The 22,054-nt window shown below is 34.3% G+C and overlaps 1 non-coding gene across 1 annotated transcript; it reads right to left on the reverse strand.

Moving 5' to 3' along the window:
* Positions 1–4,739: 4,739 nt before the first annotated feature.
* On the reverse strand, positions 4,740–4,846 carry LOC121222693 (small nucleolar RNA R71). The gene has a single exon (XR_005920054.1). It is a non-coding gene; the product is annotated as a small nucleolar RNA R71 (small nucleolar RNA).
* Between the last annotated feature and the right edge of the window lie 17,208 nt (positions 4,847–22,054).

Raw genomic sequence — 22,054 nt, forward strand, 5'->3', positions numbered from 1 at the left:
GATTTCAACACTTAATACATTCTACAAGTATGGTCACTTGTATTGACTAAACACCCTTTTGTTTCAAGTTCAAAACTTGGCTAATACACACATATATACACTAGTAAAGCATCCTCTCCCTTTCCATCAATTTAACACATGCATTACTCATTAATATACAAAAATTATATTTGGCCTTAGCACACAACTTGCTAGCCGATTCTTCTCCATCTAGCAACCAATGCACATATGTGCTCACTCAAAAATGCTAAAAAGAAGATTCAAGAATCATCAATCCACCATCACATGCATTATTAACAAGCTTCATATTTAGCATGCAATGGCATTAACACAAAATCTACCTAGGCCGAATATCATCCCCATGACATAGCAAAGATTTGAACCATGGGCTAATTAGAACTCAAGCTAGCAACTAAAAACATGCATGAATCTCATGGCACAACCTCAAACATACCTTGATCTAGATACAAGTATGGCCAAACCTCCTCTTAATCCTCTTCCAAACCAAACATGAAGCAAGAACTCTTTCCTCCTTCCTTTGAATTTTCGGCCAAATGAAGATGAAAAAGGATGAACAAAATTTTCTCTTTTCTTTTCTTTAACTCACGGCAATGGGGGGGGAAACAACCACACACTTTTTTTTTGTTTTCATCATATTCCCTTTCATTATTTTATGCCCATGCTCCTTATTTTATTTTTTTCCACCCATGATGCACCAACACAACATGTCTATGACATGTCTTGCCCATCACACTTGGTCTACCATGCTTGTCATGGCCGGCCACTACTAATTAGGGGAGAATTTGACATGCAAGTCCCCCCCTTTTTATTTCATGCACTAATAGGTCCTTATGCTTCGACCTATCACATTTCAAAAATGTCGCACATAAGTCCTATTGACTAAATTCACATGCAATCGACTAAATCGAAGCTTGAAATTTTCACACATTCATAATTACATATTCTAGACAATAAATATCACATTCAAACATTTCGGTGACTCGGTTTAGCAGTCCCAAAACCACTTCCCGACTAGGGTCAATTTTGGGCTGTCACAGTTTCCATTGATGAATCTTCTGAATTTTGATGTTAGATGATGAATTTGGAATGTTGATTGATATTTAAAAGTATTTTGTTAAGTGATATTTGATGAATTTATCAATTAGCGACTAATTTGTTAAATTAATAAAAGTACGAGGATTTACTGTGAATTTGTTACATAAATGGGATATTATGGATACCATGAACATTCAAATATGATCAATTTTGGGTAAAAATGCTTAATTTGCATGTTTTGTGGCTTAGGGACTAAATTCAATAAAAGTAAAACTTTAGAGGCAATTTTGTAAAAATGTCAAAAATAATGAAATGCATGAAGTGCATGAAATGAATTGTTTTATTGATTAGATTAATATATTGAACAAAGTTATTAATTAAGAACAAGATCAGGTGGAAAATCGAGGAAAATAGAAAATTACCAAAATGTCCCTCAACCTTGGTGTTTCGACAATTTAGCCAGGTAAGTTCGTATGAAATGTATTCTGTATAATTTTGATTAAAGTGAATGTTTATAGGTGATTATATTGTGATTAAATTAATATATATATGTTAGTATGCAATTTATCGTGTTATGAAACGACGTACGACGATTATTGAGTCCCGTTTGAACCTTAGGATACAAATGACATGTCATTAGGGTTACTAATTTCAGCTCATATGAGCTTACCATTACTCAACCTGTATAAGCTTACCATTATCCAGATCAGAGAAGCTTACCGTTATTCAGCTTAGAGTAGCTTACCGTTTACAGCTCGTAAGAGCATACCGATTTAGAGCTCGTATGAGCATACGTGTATAGGAATTGACGGATTACAGTTTAGTACAACTTGTGTGTGCTACCTGAGTATCCAACGATATTCTAAACGGTTCAACAGGAAATTTTCTGTTATGAAATGGTGTGAGCTCGATATGAACTAATACAGGTATATATACAAAATACATGGAAATGATGGTACATGATATATTGATATATTGAAATGGATGATATATGTATATGAAGAAACGGTAAGAAAATGATATGTATCATGACATGTACATATATGAATATCTTTGATATGTTGATACATGGAAATTATGTAAGTTGAGACGAGTAATAAACTCAAGTGTGACATGTTGAGAAAATAAGGTTATCAATGTTGAATTTATATGAAATATGTTCAATTATGCTAACATGTGTTGTTGTTTGATGCTTAGGCAAGTTCCAAGCTATTGGTTGAATGGTATTCTGATTACTTATAAGTTGCATTTAGTAAGTGCTCAAATGAAAATATGCTTGTACTCAAGAAAAAGTGGTAAGGTTTAAATTATGCAATTTCTTATGAAATGGCTTATCATGTGATTAATTCGAAAAGGGCTATGTTTAAATGCACTACCTTGTGGCTATGGTTGAATGATATGCTTATGACTGTGTGATAGGTTGAGGCTATGTAGGCAAGCCGTGTAACAGCTTGATACCATGCAAGGATGAGTAACATGGCCATGTGAATAAATTGTTTAGCTCTTTGATGCCATATGGGTCAAAAGTGTAAATTTTCACAAATTTGGTTTATTTTTGACAGTTTTGTAGAAAAGGAGAAAATTGGCTCGGTAGGCTTGAATCGTTGGGGAATTTTAGCATCAAGTGAACCAAGAGAGAGGCTGCATATATTTCCAGCCAAGGACGGTCCAAATGATGATTATTTTATACACTTTATATTTAATTTTTATCCAATTTAAATTGGGTTCAAAATTAATATAAAGCATAAAGGAGAAAGTGGCCTAGTCTGCTAAGCATTGAAGACTGATCCAACAAGCAAATTGGCAACTCAAAATCATCCCAATAAGCTGACCCAATCAACTTATTTAGCTAATTTAATTACTTGCAAAACAGCCCTCAAAGTTTCCTTCAACTCCATTATACCCCTCTAGTTTTTGTGCTTTTGAAGATTTGCCCCAAACTAAATTTAGTGAAGTTTGAAACATTCAAACTTGCTTATTGTATGGCCGACCAAGTAAGAGAGTGTGGCTACTAATTATTTGCTAGTTTTAGCAACCATTCACACCTATAAATACCCACATTTTCTGCCTCATTCAACACACCCTTCATTTCCTACACATTTCTCTCTTTCACTTGCTTTTCTCTCTTCCATTCCCTTCCTTATTTTCCTATTTCCCTTGTGAAAATAGCCTTCTTCAACCTTGCAATAGCATCTTTGAATTGTTCGTCGAGGCCTTAGTTCAACATAACGAGCAAAGAAGAAGAGGTGCGCATTAGTCTGGCTTAAAAGATGCTGAATTTTCTTAATCTTTCCCTTCTTTTTAATTTTCTTGTTTATAGGCCTTGGTGAGTTGTTCAATTAAATAAAATCATGCTTATGTTATACTTACGTTATAAAAAGTAAAGTAATGAATAAATTAATTATTAAACGTATTAAAATTGGTATTTAATTGGTGAATATTTAATTTTCTAAGGTAGCTGAAGGTTAAATTAATGACAATATTAAATACTACATTAGTCTTGCATAACTTGTAAGATTATTGTGATTAAACTGTTTAAATATAGAAATATATTGTTACCTCACTTAATCTTATATGTGCTTATGAAGATTGATTAATTGTTTGAATTAGCATTAAAAAATGTTCAAGAGATAGGTTAATTTAGTACGTTTGTATTTGCAGTAGTGAACAAATTACCAAGTTGCCGTGAAAATATTCGTAACAACATGAACATGGGTTTCGTAATTCTAAGTTAAGGCATGTAATCAATCTAGCACAATTATGTCATATTGATTAAAACTCTTGTTTTCTAAATCGAGCTTTGGAATTTTTACCTTTTATTTCTATTACTTAGTTAATTTTTAGTTTTTAAATCTCTTCTTCAAAACAAAATATTTTTCCCATCACCAAAGTGTTTGATTTACATTTCATAAAAAATTTTCTCTCACAGTCCCTGTAGGTACGATAACTCGACATTTACTTGTCACTTTATTAGTTGTTCTGATGGTGTACTTGCACATTTCTAATCATTCCATGTTTTTGGTAACGTTGTTAGGGACTATTTTAAAAGTCATTATTTGTGAATTTGTTAATTTTACATTTTGGTTTTTTTTTTCAATTTTAACTTAGCTAATTTTTCTGTGTTTGTTTTAGGTTTTTATGAGTTTTGATCGAATTATAAATTTACTCCCTGTAGATCCTAAATTTGAAAAAACTTTTTAACAAAGAAGAACACAGCAGCTCAAAGAATGACCGAAGAGATGAACTTTCAAAATCTAAAACAAGGAAATGGAGCAAACCCTGCTCAAAATCCTATCCTTATTGATGATTGTAAGGATAGAGCTCTAAGATAGTATGTTGTGCCAGTGTTTCATAAGCTTAATCAGGGTATTAGGAGACCCGAAATAGAGGTAAAATAATTCGAGCTAAAGCCAATGATGTTCCAGATGCTTCAGACAGTGGGCCAATTCAGTGGAATGCCTACCGAAGATCCTCAGCTTCACTTAAGATTGTTTATAGAGGTGAGCGATTCTTTCCATTTAGCTGGAGTACCCGAAGGTTCACTATAATTAAAGTTGATCCCATATTCACTAAATGACAGAGAGCGAGCCTGGTTGAACTCATTGTCACAAAATTCCATTACCACACGACAAGAGTTAGTAGAAAGATTCCTTATGAAGTGCTTCCCACCTAGAAAGAATGCTAAGTTGAGGAACGAGATTACTACCTTCCAACAGTTGGATGATGAGTCCTTGTATGAAGCGTGGGAAAGGTTTAAAGAATTATTACGAAGATGCCCTCATCATGGAATCCCTCATTGCATCCAATTAGAGACATTCTATAACTATCTCAATGCTCACATGAGGATGATAGTGGATGCTTTTGCTAATGGTGCCTTCATTTCAATGTCTTATAACGAGGCTTATAAAATTATTGAGAGGATTACTAGCAAAAACTACCAATAGCCAACCAATCAAGTAGCGTTAGGAAGATGGGTCATTGGAATACATGAAATGGATGCTCTCAGTTCACTTGTATCTCAGGTATCCTCGATATCCTCAATGCTTAAAAACTTTACAACTAATGGGTTTAATAATTTTGCAACTTAACCACGAAATCAATTCGAAAATATTGCCTGTGTTTATTGTAAAAGAATGCCCATCAAACCCAGAATCCATTTATATTACTTGGGTAACTAGAACCAAAATCGAGGAAGGCAAGGACTGTAATATAATTTTTAAAAGACATCTTGGCAAAACGACCCGAATTTCTTTTGGAGTAACTAAGGGGCTAAACCCAATAACACTTATGCACAACCTAGACCAACCCAGCCACTTGTATTTACCCAACAAGTTCAGAAACAACCTCAAGTTGAATCTTCAAATGGCTTAGAAAACCTATTGAAGGCATATATAGCAAAAAATGATGCCTTAATCCAAAGCAAGTAGCCACATTGAAAACCTGGAAAACCAAATCGGCCAGCTTGCGACTCAACTTAGGAATCGACCATAAGATGCTTTTCCTAGAGATACGGAGAACTTGAAAAATCCGAAGAAATAGCATTGTCAAGCATGGACACTACGAAGCGGAAAGACGAGAGAGCCCAACATTGTTGCAGTTGAAGAAGAGCAAGCTGATGCTTGAGATAATGTGTAAGTTCAACCAAATATTGAAATCCCAACTTCACTAGAACCAAAATCTGTAAAACCCGATAAGGTAACTTCTAAGTCAATCAATTCTGGTAAACTAACAACTTCGTTAGATAAAGAATTTTTACAAAAGACGAATCAACCGGTTCAAGTAAAGATTGCTCCACAACCTTAACCTCAAAGACTTTAAAAGTAGAAATAAGAAGTCTAATTAAAAAAAAATTTAGTTGTACTTAAGCAACTTCATATCAACATTAAGACGGTAGAAGCACTTGAGCAGATGCCAAACTATGTCACATTCATGAAGGATATCCTGTCTAAGAAACAGAGACTTGGAGCATTTGACACGGTAGCCCTGACAAAGGAATGCAGTGCATATCTTCAAAATAAAGTACCCCCAAATATGAAGGACCCTGGATGTTTTACCATACCTTTCAACATTTGGGCAACTTATTATGGTAAAGCATTATGTGATTTGGGTGCAAGCATGAACTTGATGTCGATGTCTATATTTAGGAAGTTGGGGATAGGTGATGTTAGACCTACTATGGTTACACTGCAATTAGTAGATTGATCCTTAGCACATTTAGAAGGAAAAATCAAGGATGTATGGTTACGTGTAGACAATTTTATTTTTCATGCTGAATTTGTTATTTTAGACTTTGAAGCAGATAGAGAGGTGTCAGTCATCCTAGGATGGCCTTTCCTAGCAACTGGAAGGACCCTTATTGATGTGCAGAAGGCCGAGCTTACTATACATGTTCAGGACGATCAGGTAACTTTTAATGTTTTTAAGTCTACGCGATTCCCTAACACAGTTGATGATTGTTCTACAGTATCTAAGTTAGAGGATTTAGCTGTAAAATGGGAACTCAACTCTATTGAGGACCCATTAGAACAAGTTTTGATGTCAGATCCTCTAAGTGATGAAGAGGGTGAGGAAGACTTAGCTTTTCTACCAGCTAGTCAAAGGGGATTTAATTCACAATCCCGTTTTAAATATTTGGAATTAGAAAACAGAGATTATGTTCAACCAAAAACGTCAATCGAAAAGCCACCTAAATTAGAACTTAAGGTACTTCCCTCGCACTTAAAATTTGTTTATTTAGGTAACACTTCGACTTTACCTGTGATTGTTTAAGTTGAGTTAACTAAAGAATAGGAAGAGAAACTCATTTTAGTTTTGAAATAATTCAAGAAGGCTATCAGATGGACCATAACCGATATTTGTGGTATTAGCCCATCCATTTGCATGTATAAAATCATCCTAAGAGATGGTGAGAAAGAAACGAATGATGGACAAGGAAGATTTAACCCCATTATGAAGGACATGGTAAAGAAAGAGATCATAAAATGGTTAGATGCGGGTATAATTTACCCCATCTCGGATAGTTCATGAGTAAATTCAATCCAATGTGTGGCAAAAGAAAGGAGGAATTACGATCATTGAGAGCAAGAATAATGTGTTAATACCAACCAGAATGGTTACAGGATGGAGAATTTTTATAGATTGTCGAAAGTTGAACAAGACAACTAGGAAAGATCATTTTCCTTTACCTTTCTTGGACCAAATGCTGGATAGACTCGCGGGGCGAGACTATTACTATTTTCTTGATGGATGCTCAGGATAAAATCAGATCACAATAGCACTAGAGGATCAACACAAAATAACGTTCACATGCCCGAATGATACATTTCCATTTAGAGGCATGCCATTTGGTTTATGTAATGCACCTGCTACATTTCAAAGATGTATGATGGCTATTTGTAATGACATGGTTAAGAAGTATTTGAAAGTTTTTATGGATGATTTTTTAGTAGTTAGAGACACTTATGATGATTGCTTAACCAATCTAGCCAAGGTACTAAGGCGATGCGAAGAAACAAACCTCATACTCAACTAGGAAAAGTGTCATTCCATGTTAAGAGAAGGTATTGTTTTGGGGCATTGAATCAAGGTAGATAAAACAGAGATAGATGTTATCGAGAAACTCCCACCTCCAACATCTGTAAAGGGTGATAGGAGCTTTTTAGGACATACCGGGTCCTATCAAAGATTTATCAATGACTTCTCAAAAATCGCTAAACCTTATGCAATTTATTGGAGAAGGACATGATATTCAATTTTGATGAAGAATGTTTGAAAGAGTTTAATGATCTGAAGAATCGGTTAGTTTCAACATCGATTATCGTCACACCGGATTGGGATTTTCCATTTGAGTTGATGTGTGATGCAGGTGACTTCGCAATAGGAGTTGTGATAGGCCAACGAGGGAACAAAGTTTTTCATCCCATCTACTATAGAAGTCAAACGCTGACCTACTCAATTGAATTATGCAGTAACAGAGAAAGGGTTACTTGCTATTGTTTTTGCTTTTGACAACTTTCAATCTTATCTTGTTGGTACCAAAATGACTATCTATACGGATCATTCGGCAATTGAGTATTTACTTTCCAAGAAAGATGTCAAGTCGAGATTGATCCGATGGGTACTTCTACTCTAAGAGTTCGATCTAGAAATTCAAGATCGAAAAGGGGTAGAAAATCAAGTAACAGATCACTTATCAAGATAAGAGCCACAAGAAAGAAATTCTCCAATTATAACCATTTAGGAGACATTTCTAGACGAACACATACTTAAGGTAAATCATGTCCATAATACCCATTGGTTTGCTAATTTTGCTAACTATTTAGCTTGTGGTTTGATGCCTATTAATAAGACGTATCAACAAAAGAAAACTTTCTTCACGATGTGAAGTACTATTTCTGGGAAGAGCCATATTTGTTCAAAAAGTGCACAGATCAAATGATTAAGAAATGCGAGGCAGAAAATGAGGTACATAAGATCTTATATCATTGTCACATAGCTCTAAGTGGGGGACACTTCAGAGGTACACGTACTGTAGCCAAAGTATTGCAAGTCAAATTCTTTTGGCCAACACTATTCAAAGATACGTATACCTACATAAAAGAGTTGTGATCAATGCCAGAGGGTTTGAAACATCACCAACAAAAATGAGATGCCCCAAACAAACATTATTCAGCTAAAATTATTCAATGTTTAGGGTATTGACTTTCTCAATCTTTTCCCTCCGTGTTTTGGTCACAAGTATATATTGGTAGTAGTAGACTACATATCTAAGTGGGTTGAGGCCGAGGCATATCCGACGAATGATGCCAAGGTTGTGATGAAGTTTTTACAAAAGCATGTGTTCACAAGGTATGGTGTTCCTAGGGCTATCATTAGTGATGAGGGGTCCCATTTAGTGAACAAATGATTGAAATGGTTACTCGACAAACATGGAGTGAAGCACAAGGTTGCCACAGCTTACCATCCGCAAATGAATGGGCTAGCTGAACTGGCAAATAAAGAGATAAAAGGTATACTCGAGAAGGTAGCTTGTACAAACCAACGAGATTGGTCCAAAAGACTGGATGCTTTATGGGCGTATATGGAAAACATACAAAACACCTTTAGGGATGTCTCCTTATCAGTTGGTTTTTGGGAAAGTCTGTCATTTACCCTTGGAGTTAGAACATAAAGCTGGCTGGGCTCTCCAACAGCTCAATTTGGATCCCAAGCTTGCCAAAGAGAAACAAATGCTCTAACTTAATGAGTTAGAAGAATTTCAAACTTTCTCATATGAAAATGCTAAGTTATTCAATGAGAGATTAAAAAGAGGGCATAATAAGAACATCCGAGTTCGAGAATCTGAAGCCGGTCAACAAGTTTTGTTGTTCAATTCCAGATTAAGGCTTTTTCAGGTAAGTTGAATTCACATTGGTCTGGTCCATTTACTATTCACCAAGTTTTTCCATATAGAGTTGTCAAACTTTAAGGTAAGGGAGGTAATTTTCAAGTTAATGCTTAGCGCTTAAAACATTATTAGGGGATAAAATTGGGTGAGATAAGGTCTCGTTCATTTTATCGAATACTTAATTTTTCTTGTTTTGTTTTAAATAAATGACTTGCGATATATTTTCTAGATTAGTATGTTAAAATAAATTTTGTCTAGGATATTGGAACTTAAGTGGGACCGCTTGTGACCCCTCTAATCTCTCCTGCGAATTGATTTTAACATAATCATTTGAGAAATTATTTCCTAAATGGCAAAATAAATTTTCAATTTTGCAAATCAAATGGTCAATTTTGATCCAAGTTTTAATTTCAACTCAATTTTCAAATTTTCTTTAAGTTTAGGTAATTAATTGAATTATTTGCAAAACTTTGTTGTCCTTTTTGTAAATATTGAAATTAGCTGTCTCTTTTTGTATATATCTTTAAAATAAGCTAAAATAAAAAATTTAATTTAGTTTTTAATAAATAAGATGATGATAACTAATATATAATTATGTTTTCTATAATATATATTAATTGATATCAACTTTACTTAGGATTAAAATTGCCTTAACATTTTATTTAAGAGTTCTTATTTCAATAAATGAAGTAATAGCAAATAATAAATTAATATACATTATATTATTTATTAATTTTTATTTACTGTATATGATATTAGGACTTATAATAATTTAGTATTATTTTATTTTAAGAATTCAAGTTAAACTCTTGCCGTCTATCACTTTAAATACTACTTTCATCCCTCATTCACACCACTCACCATCTATCAAACCAATCTCCCCATACATCTACCATCAACAGCAACTGTCGACGTCATCACCAACAGCTGCACATGCCCAGCAGCCACCATCGCGTGCACCTCGCCACATGTTCCCTTACTCATATCACTAGCCAACTTGCACACATTCTTGCCTACGCGCAAACAAGCCTGGCCCTGCTTGCGCACTAACTCTGTTCGTGCCTTACTACCCATGCACCTACCCATGCCTAACCCTATTTATGCACTAGCGTTGTGACTTGTTTATGCACAGCTAGTACTACTTCCCTCACGTGCGCCAGAACTAGATCGTTGCCCCTTACCTCTATCCAGTGCGCACCTTTGCAGAAACAACACACCCTTTGTCTCCTTAGCACCACACCTCAAACACAAATAGCCACTAACTAATTACCCTCCAACCAACCCTAAACCAACCCTATTAGCTCCGTATTAATTTTATTCTTGAGTTTTCAATTTTTATACAAAGGTGGTAAGAAATTTTTTTCTCCTAAACTTCAATTTTATTTAATTATTTCATGCTTCAATTTATTCAATTATTAATATTTAATGCAAATTGAATTTTTGAGAAAAATATTTGTTCCATCTTATGTTCAGGTTAATCATGCCTAGCAAAAGAATTTGTGCCTCTATTGTAACACCCCAAACCCGGCCTAGACGTTATGGTCGAATCTGACGTGTCACATTGAAGTGTCTTTTGAAAATTGGTCTTGTTGATAAAAATTCATTTCTAAGTTAAAAAACCTCTTATTTATTATTTAACAAATCAACTAGCCAAAATGTTCATGTCGCTGTCTTGCTTTTGTTATAGTAAGTTGATCTAAGACCGTGGAAGCTTTTGAAACTCTATTGTTTAAGTCTCATATCTTTGAAAATAATAATAATTTTGAAAATTCGTCTTCTCCTAAACTAGCAGTTTAAAATAGGTAAGCAAAAGCCCACTTAAAAATTTAAACGAACTTAAAGGCCTTATTACAAAAACAAAACCCAACTTATAAGTTAAATTAAAATAAAAGCAAGTGTAATCAGCAGCAGTTGTGTGGCCACCTCCAAGTCCCTCGTAGCACCAAATCGCCTATCACTGAGGATTCCTTGCACAGTTAAAAGGAGAGGGTGAGTTTACGAAACTCAGTGTGTAATCCCCTACCAAACAGTTAGCCTACAACATGCAGTAATAGTCTGGGCCTGAGCCCTATGCAGTAACAGTACAGTGTGGGCCTTAGCCCGATACAGTAACAATGCGAGCCTTAGCCCGATACAGTAATAGTGTGGGCCTTAGCCCAATATAGTAAAAGTGTGGGCCTTAGTCCAATACAGTAACAGTGTGGGCCTTAGCCCAATACAGAAACAGTGTGGGCCTTAGCCTAATACAGTAACAGTGTGATAATGCAACCCATACCAATCCAGCCAACACACCACCTGTACCACGAACACACCATGTGGGGATAAAATTGACCCACCCAGTCAACACACCAATATCGCAGCAAAGCTACCAGTAAAAGTATCGCAGCGAAGCTGCCAGTAACAGTATATGTAGCAAAGCCACCAGTACAGTATACTTCCCCCATATCAACATCCCAACCCCATGCAGTATGTCACGTCATAAATCATACGTGTATGCAGAGTATCATATTCAATCAGAGCATACATATCATAGAGCAAATCAGTCATACATACATAAGGCCATACAGACATTTTGACTCCTAGGGGTATAACAATCATTTTACCCTTCGGGAGTATTTTAGCCATTTTATCCTTTGGGGGTATTTCAATTATTTTACCCTTCGGGGGTATTTCGGTCATCTTACTTTTCGAGGGTATTTCGGTCATTTTACCCTTCAGGTGCAAGTTGGGCTTACCACTAGACCGGTTGCATGCCCGTATGGTTTCAAATGCCATATTTACGGCTTTTCAGTTTCTGTCGTTCTACAGTTACAGTAGGGTGTTACAAACCTGTTTACGAGAAGAGCGCAAATGTCCATGTACACCAACCTAAATTCAACCATGACCCAAAGTTAGTCCTTTAATCGTTAGGGTAAAACACCCTCTTATTGACACTTATTCCAAAATTCCTTCCTTACCTTGCTTGAAAGAGGGCAACACTACTCCTCCAAAACTGCCAACCAAAAGTGGTCACACATTTTTATCGATTAACTGCACCACAAACAAAGATCACAAAACTAAGTTAGGCCATATAAGTGGCCACAAACCGCGAACGGTATCTTATAGGAACATGGACAGCATACGGCTTAAACCCTAAAAGTGAGGTAGCATATTACTTTGTTTGAACGTTGAGAACAAGGGTTACGACCATTTCAAACCACCACTCCTCAAAGGAAACTCTAAACCGCAACGAGTAACACCTTAAGAGGAACGAATCCACAGTCGGTAAACAAAGAAGAAAATAAAAGTATTTAGTTTTAAGAAGAAGAATAGAAGAGAACAGGTTTAATCAAAAGCGATGGTATAAACACATTACTGATAGTCAGAAACACTTACAGCACAGGAACAGCAAGAAGTAGCAGAGAAAAGATCGACGCAGAAAAATGATACAAGGATAGGGTGATAATCGGGTAGAAGGTAAAAGGAAATTAGCCTGGCAAAGGTAAACCAATTGAAAGACAAAAAGATATTCAGCCAAGAGAACACGGATTGAGGAATAGAAAAAGAGAAAAAAAATAATGGAGAACTAGAAGCAGATGAATGACAGAAAGAAAGGGAAATTCAGCAGAGGAGGGAACCAAAACTATTCGGCCAAAACCAAAAAATAAAAAGAGATAGTAGAAAAAGCAAAACCCGATAGGTACTCGAACTCTTAGTAAAATTCGGCACCAGAAAGCAAAGCAAAAAGAAATGCTACACAAAACTGATATGAGAAATATCCAAAATGAGCAGTATCCCCTCTGGTCAAATTTTTCCTGAGTACAAAGTTCAATTTCGGCACACCTCTCCTCTACCCTCACTTCCCTTGATTTTCTCCTAAAATCTCTCCCCTCCCTTATCCCTCCTTGAATTACTCCACCGATTTCTCCTCAACTCCCCCAACAACTCCATTCAAATTCCATTCAAATTCCCCTTAGCTGTGTTTCAGTCCAACTCCACTACCTACACAGCTCAAGCAGCAAAATAAATACTCTATTGCACAACCCAAGACTTGGACCTCAGACCTCACAATTACACAACACGCCACCTTACCACTAGACCACAAGCTATTTTTGTGTCATAAAACAAATACTATTATTTATAAAGCCTATAGCCAGTGTCCAGATTCATTTAAGAGCAAAACTAAAAATTCTGCAAAAGCCAAGACTTGAAGCCAGGCTTCTCAAACACTCCCAAACACACCCAGATCAATTAACCACTGAAGTAGACAATTATTTATGTCACTTCCTTACACAACTAAATATTTATATAGAGTCTCCTAACTGTTCCTTTGTTCAAAACCTATTTCCTCTAGGCTTAAATTTTGGGGTGTTACATCTGTCCAAGTTGAAGAATCACAAAACAAATTTAACTATGAAGAAGCCAAAGTGAGATACGACAGTATTTTCAAAAATCAACAAATGCTCCCAAAAAAAGGTTTTACTCTAAAAGAAAGCAATTACACTAATTTCATGGTGAGCATTAGAAAAGCTGCTGAAGCTTTAAATTGGGAAGTGTTTTGTGAGAAAAGGCCAAGCGCAGATGAAGAGTTAACTCTTGATTTTTTTGTGAATTTGACCTCAAGTGAATTAACAGAAGCCTCTATCGGAGGAATTAAGGTACCAATAAATTCAAGAACTATTAATTAATTATTTGATTTACCTGATTTTCAAGACGACAGATATTTTTCCTTAATGGAAAATATTGAGGACAAAAAATTGCAAGAAATTCTCGATGAACTTACAGTTCTATGTTCTAAGTGGACTGTGTCAAAGCATGCAACTCACACTTGTCGCAGAAAATATTTGACACCACTAGCGAAGGTAAGGTTTTATTTCATTCGGTTCAACCTTATGCCTATTTCGCATAGGACAACAATTTCGTTAGAGCGAATGATCTTGTTATACTTAATTTTAACGGCAAAGACCTTTCGTGTGAAAAAAATCATTTTAAGGGAAATTTGAAATTGTGCCACCAGAAGTTCAGGACCAGCATACTTTCCCTTTACAATAACAATTTTCTGCTTCAAAGCTAAAATTCTTGTAAATGTAAAGAAGACAGGTTATGGCCAAGGCACAATCATAGATTGGGACCTCTACCGAGTAGACGGAGATTCTGTTCTACAGTAACAAGTTGAATTATGTGTGGATCCCAAAGAAGAAGAAAAAGATCCCACAAAGATCGAACCAATGCAGTGAGTTGAAATCCTTAATAAGGCAGAACCAATTGAACCAATAACCGAACCTGACATGGCGACCTCAACATTCAGAACTCATTCGCCTCACCCAGATCTTCATGATAAAAAGTCAAAGTTGATGGACCTAATGCAACATATGCAGTGGCAACAACAAGCTATTGGAGATATTCAAAAATACATGATTACTGAATGAGAAGTGCTTTTACAAAAATATTCCATGACCAGTTTATTTTTGTACCTAAGTTTCTAGATTTTATATTTGAACCATGGAGTTCAACATCGAAGAGGGAACAAAGCGATTCATGCAAAACAAAGGCGATGTGGCAAAAGACGAGTCAGATTTTGAGGGATCTGCTAATAAATAAAAAGGGGGGATATTTACTTTATTTTATTTTATTTCTTAAGATATTTAAAGTTTTTAGGATTAGGTTCTATTAGGATTTTTATTTCTTGCACAATAAAATAAGAGTTGGAAATCATCAATTAAATTGAACAAATTGCAAAACAATAAGTGTGGCAATAGATATGTACATGTCAAGAATTGGATTTGCCTTGGAAAAGCTTGGTATTTAAGCAATCAAACTTGACTCACCTCCTTTTCCTAGGGTCTCACCTGGTGTACAGTATCTATTCAGTTTTATATTTTCATTCTCTCTATTATTTTTAACAATGGAGACATAGTTCATCTTAAGTAAGGGGGACAAAAAATTGAAGTTGTTCTTTAAGATACATTATTCATAAAATTATGATTAATTTATATTTTGTTAAAAATTTTGAATTTTTGTTAATTATGCTAACTTCTAGTATAAATAAAGTTCTATTATCTCAATAATTTTTATGTTAGCTAAACTATGACATAATTTTACTCTTAAATAAAGTTTGTAAATCATACTATAAAATTTTAATTCTTTAAGAGAGCTAGACATGCATGAAAGTTTAAGTCTCTAGAATTGACTTAGTAATTTCTTAAGGCGAAATCCTAGGAAGCATGAAATTTTGAAAATGACTTAGGAAAACTTTTGTTTGGATTGTTTGAGCCTTTCAAGTCAACCTTAATTAATATTTATCCCTTGAAACCCAGCTTTGAGACTATATGGCCAAATTTTATTTGAACCTTTGCAATATTTAGCCATCACTTCTCTCATAATTATCTTTAAATTGTCCTAAACACTAGACTCGGTCTATTTGGAATATTCTTTGAAAATAAGTTTGGGAGATTTGAAAAGAATTATAAAATGCTCAAAAACATTGTAGTACACACAGTAAAATGCACGTGTTAAAAAAAAGAAGAAGAAAGAGCATATGTACTCGAAAGAAATAGATGTACAAAAGAGCATGTGAAAGAAAAATGAGTTGGTGTATCGAAGGTGCTTATTCTGAAGGTCTGATGCAAGCTGAGTCTAGGGTTTTTAGCTTAAAATTTATGTATCTTTTACCTACCCCTAGCCCAGCCATGTTACAACATATTTAAAAGACCTTTCGTTTTAGATTTTTGTGTTGCCTACATTAGTGGACAGAAATTGCTAAGTTCAACATATGAAGACATAAGTTAAACTTAGTGATTGCAGTTTAGTCTTCAATAAAGGAATAAAAATTATGTGGTAATAATTAGCATGTCTTTATTAACATTTAGCCTATTCTTGCTAGCATAATAACAATTGAGAATAATTCGAACAATATGTACACTTGAGTTGCATAATTTTAAAATTCTTGTTCTTCAGCATAATTACACTAAACTCATAGTTATAGGGGAAATGTATTCTAAAGACATTTTTCAATGGTGATTTCAAGCACTTCCTCTCTTCAATTTGTGCATTTCTCGGGACGATCAATGAAACAAGTTTGGGGTGTGGAAACACATAAATATATAGACTTTTTCAGCACCTTTTGAGCTCTAATTCATCCATTTTCATAGTAATTTTGTCAAAATTCATAATTTAATTATAAAATAACTGATTTGCACTTAAATTATTAACATATTGAATTTTAATTATTTTTATAATAAATTTTCATAAATTTGGTTTATTTTCGACTGTTTTCCACAAAAGGTGAAATTGGCTCGGCAAACACCTCGAAAGGTTTGACCCGTTGAGGAATTTCTGCATCAAGTGAACCAAGAGCAAGGCTAACTATTTTTCCAGCCAAGGACAGTCCGACAGATAATTAATTTATATACTTTATATTTAATTTTTATCCAACTTAAATTGGTTTAAAAATTAATATAATGCCTGAAGGAGAAAGTGGTCCAGTGTGCTAAACATTGAAGACTGATCGAACAAGAAAATTGGCAACCCAAAACTGTCCCAATAAGCTGACCCAATCAACTCATTTAACTGATTTAATTACTTGCAAAACAACCCTCAAATTTTCCTTAAACTCCATGCAAACCCCTCCACTTTTTGTGCTTTTGAAGATTTGCCCCAAGCTAAATTTAGCAAAGTTTGAAACATTCAATTTTGCTTGTTGTATGTCCATAAAAGGAAGACTGTGTAGCTACTAATTATTTTCTATTTTAAGCAGCCATTCACACCTATAAAAATTCACCTTTGCTACCTCATTCAACACACCCTTTATTTCCCACACATCTCTCTCTTTCACTTACTTTTCTCTCTTCCATTCCCTTCCTTACTTTCCCATTTCCCTCTTGAAAAAGAGCCTTCTTCCACCTTGTAATAGCAACATTCAATTGGTCGTAGAGGTCTCGGTTCAACACAACGAGCAGAGAAAAAGAAAAGCACATTAGTCTGGCTTTAGAGTAATACTGGATTTGCTTCCTAGTTCCCTTCTCTTTAATTTTCTTGTTTATGTTGTGATCATGAATATGAATAATTGTTTTGTTTTTGTTCTTGTTATAATTAAAATGACTTCAATTAATTCATGTTAGATTGATTGCATTTTGTCCTCTTTAATTATTAAAATCTTGTTTGTGTTGTTATAGGGCCTTGGTGAGTTGTTCAATTAAATAAAACCATGCTTATGTTATACTTGCATTATAAAATGTAAGGTAACGAATGAATTAATTATTAAACATATTGAAATTGTAATTAATTGACATAGTATTTAATTGGTGCATGTTTAATCTTCTAAGGTAGCTGAAGGTTAAATTAGTGATGGTACTAAATGGTACATTAGCCTTGCATAACTTGCAAGATTATTGTGATTAAACTGTTTCAATGTAGAAATATATTGTTACCTCACTTAATCTTATATGTGCTTATGAAGATTGATTAATTGTTTGAATTAACATTGATAAATGTTCAAGAGATTGGTTAATTTAGTAAGTATGTATTTGCAATAGTTAACAAATTACCAAGTTGTCATGAAAATATCCGTAACAACATTAACATGGGTTTAGTAATTCTAAGTTAAGGAATGTATTCGATGTAGCACAATTATGTCATATTGATTAAAAATCCTCTTTTTGAAATCATGCTTTGGAATTTTTACTTTTCATTTCTATTACTTAATTAATTTTTAGTTTTTATATCACTTCTTCAAAACAAAATATTTTTCCATCACCAAAGTGTTTGATATACATTTCATAAATATTTTTCTTTCACAGTCCCTGTAGGTACGATAACTCGACATTTACTTGTCACTTTATTAGTTGTTGCGATTGTGTACACTTGCACATTTCTGTCATCCCAACAATCCAAAATCAACCAAGTTATCACATTCAACTACCAATATGCCTTCAAAGGTACCTTATCTGATGCGATTTGGCTCAGTTGATTGAGTCGATTCACTTGATTGCCCAATCGTCGACGAAAAGTGTAGTTCAATTTTGTAGATCGATGGAGTTAGGTTGATTTATAAGCGGAAGTAAACAAAATGGGTTCAAAAGATGGGCTTGGTTTGATGGTTGATAGGTTCGGTTTAACAAAGAAATAATTTATAAGTTGATAGATAAAATGGAATGGAAATACGAACTCAAGCGTCAAGAATGATTCAATACTATATGAAGTATTGCCTCGGGACTTATATTACTTAAGGTGAATTAAATGAAAAGTCGAAGATGGACCTTGACCCGTTACCTATATAGAAGTAAGAACCAAAGGAATAAAAAGATGGATGAACGCCACACCGAATTGGTGATAAGCTCAATGAGTTCGGGTTGCACCACTAGAAAGCTAGATAAGTCACTTCGAGACTCAAACGAAATAAGAGAGGAAGAAACCTCACAAGAACAAAAGTTCTATTACTAATTTGTCAAAAGTTAAAAAGATCCTTTTACAAAGAAAAGATAAAATATTTATAGACACAAAGATGACTACTCAAATTCGGCATCTATGTGTTCACACAATTAATAAAAATGTTCACACTAAATCATTAAAATTTCAGTTCATGCTTGAATATGGTGCATGAATTGGCCGAACCATCATGTTGCTTCACTTGATGCATTCATGCATACTTAGCCTTAAAGAATAGCCTTAATTCCATGAATGTGTAGCCCTTTAATGTTCCTACATCTCCTTTGGCTGAATGGAGCTTTAAAGTGACTTAAAAACTTGAATGATCATCTTGAAAATACATGGAACATGCCTGAAACGTCCCAAGATATGTTTTTCCTTAAATTCTGTCCATGAATGTTCAAATACATGAACTTTCAGTAGCCCCCTCTTGGATGAACGTCCCAAGTACTTGTGCTTCCTTAAATGTCTTCCATTGAACCCTAATTGTGCATGCACACGCCCATACATTGCACCAAACCATTCATGAACCTACAGCAACTAAAATCAGCAAGGTAAATGCATTTTAGACGTATTAAATTAGCAGCATATGAAGTCATTAATTTGCACATTAAATTCGGCCATACATATTAACAATTTCAGACATATTTAAAACAACACAATTAATTAAGTATTTAATTTAGATATAATTAAAACACTTAATTAATTATTTGTCCAGATTTTAACAAATTAATAAACTTAAAATAAACAACTAATTTAACTAAAGACAAATTAAATGGTTTATTTCAGCTAAATAAATGCAAGCTAAAGAAAGCTAAAAATAAGCTCATTGGGTTAAGATTGAGCTCAATTGACCTCGAATGAGCTGACTTGAGCTCGAGTGAGTTGAACTAAGTTAAATTCGACTTGGACTAAGGTGCACAGATTGCTCAAAGTTTGGGCTCGAGCTGGTCCTTCATCTTTGGGATGGAATTCACGCCAAAACTGACTCGTTAACGTTACCACGTCCTCTTGCATTTGCTTAGCTCGAGATCGAATATTCAGGCCTTTAGGAGGATCGAGAGGATGGAAAAGTGAATCTTGGGTTGCCCCGGGTATGCTCACATCATCATCATATTCAACCATGCATACATCTTTTAACCCTCTAAAAGCATAATGAAACAACTCAATTTCTACCAAAAAGACATGCACCAAACTTGCCATTCATTACAAGACCAATTCAAATATAACAACGATCACTTTCATAACAATATACCAACCAAACATATCATCTAGCATTATTATCTCATATAACACATAAACTAAGCTACTTTAACAAGATAAAAAAAACAACATGACCATATCCAACACATACATATACATTTATATACATAATATTTAAAATTATCATTATAACCATAAGACATCCTAGGTACATGCCAAGACAAAAATGAAAACATCACCAACACTTGAATTTGGGATTGTCGTAGGATGCTGAGTCGACGATCAAATCATAAGGTACCTAACTTGCACACAGAAAATAAAGCCATTCGCTGAGTATAACTTAGTGGTATTTCTATAATCCGAACATTATAAACCTAACCTAAATCATAAAGATACATAAGTTAAAATAGGTGATAATATGCAATATAACAAGTCTGATATACCAATTCACATATTCATTGATCACAACCAACACATTTTACCAATATTCAAACATGGAAAATACATTTCAAAAGTCATTTGATAACACAATTCATATAATGGCACATTCCATCTCATTTTCCAAATTTATATGCTCATTGAACATGATCTATCAATGTTCTAATCTTATTCCATCATTTCATATCCCATTTCTCATCATTTGCCAATTCAATATCTTTTATTTTGTTTTTACCATTTATTTCCCTATTAACACGTCTCGGATCGATACACGGATCCAACCAACACAAAAGTTTGGCACCCAGTGCCTTATCTGATAAATCCAAAGCAAATAGTTGCACCCAAAGCTATCAATAAGTTTGACACCTAGTGTCTTAGCGGTATAACTTACGAAAATTGGTACCTAGTGCCTCATTGACTCGTACTTGAAGTAATCCTAAACTCTTCCTATCCTATGGCATGCAACTATGTTTGACTTTTCCAGAACAATTAATAGGGTATTGATTACATATTTCAATCTCAGCCACATTCTCAAATCATATTAATTTTTATCATGAATTTATTTATTCAAACATATGGCAACATCAATCAACTCAACATGTATTCAATTTCTTATTTATATAAACATGCTCATTTTTCATGTCACTTAAATTTAGTCCCAATGAACATAAACCAATCCAAATCAATCCAATACATCTCATAATCACAACGTGTCTCATCTTACGTTCTTACCATGCACAAACATGTAACACCCTATACTTGACCTGGTCGCCAAGCTCGAATATTAGGATGTCACACCACCGTCTCATGTCATACCCAAACTAAATTGTCCCATTATTAAGGAATCATCCTCCCTATCAGTGAATCTTTAAAATTTTTAGTCAAAAATACATCAATCATCATTAGACCATGCTAAACATACTTTCAATAAACTTATAGTAATAATTTAAAATGCAATAGAATCACATAGTAAAATTTCCAAGACAATCCATAGGTACCGATATTAGAATATAGGTCTTGATATTTCTCACAAGTGGTACCGATACCACTTGGAGAAATTGGTACCAAATCAGCATTCTATTTCACGTCAAAAATCAAAAGACAAGAAAATATCAGTACAATTGAGAAAGTATCAATAAAATTATCCCAAGTATCTATACTCATGACAGGTTATCGATTCCAATTCATGATTTTGACTTCCTACAAATTTAAAATGATAGAAGAGTCGTCTTTATAACACGAATATTGATACCTCTACTTCATACAAAAAAATACAACATTCAAAAGCATAAAAATCAGTCTAACTTGTACCAATTAATCATGCTATCATATCATCATCAAATAAACATCAAAACGGCCGTAGTAATAGTCTCAAACACTAAACGTAAGTTCGAGCAATAATCAATGTAATACGAAATAGATCTCATAAACTTAGGGACAAATAGTCTATAGAAGCATCCAAAACATTATGGCAAATATCAGTAAAAGTCTACCACATACTCATTGAGGCCTACATCACATTACACATATATACATTTTTAAGATAATTTGGCACTTGAGGCTATG

The sequence above is a fragment of the Gossypium hirsutum genome, chromosome D10 (assembly GCF_007990345.1).
Source record: "Gossypium hirsutum isolate 1008001.06 chromosome D10, Gossypium_hirsutum_v2.1, whole genome shotgun sequence".
NCBI lineage: Eukaryota > Viridiplantae > Streptophyta > Magnoliopsida > Malvales > Malvaceae > Gossypium > Gossypium hirsutum.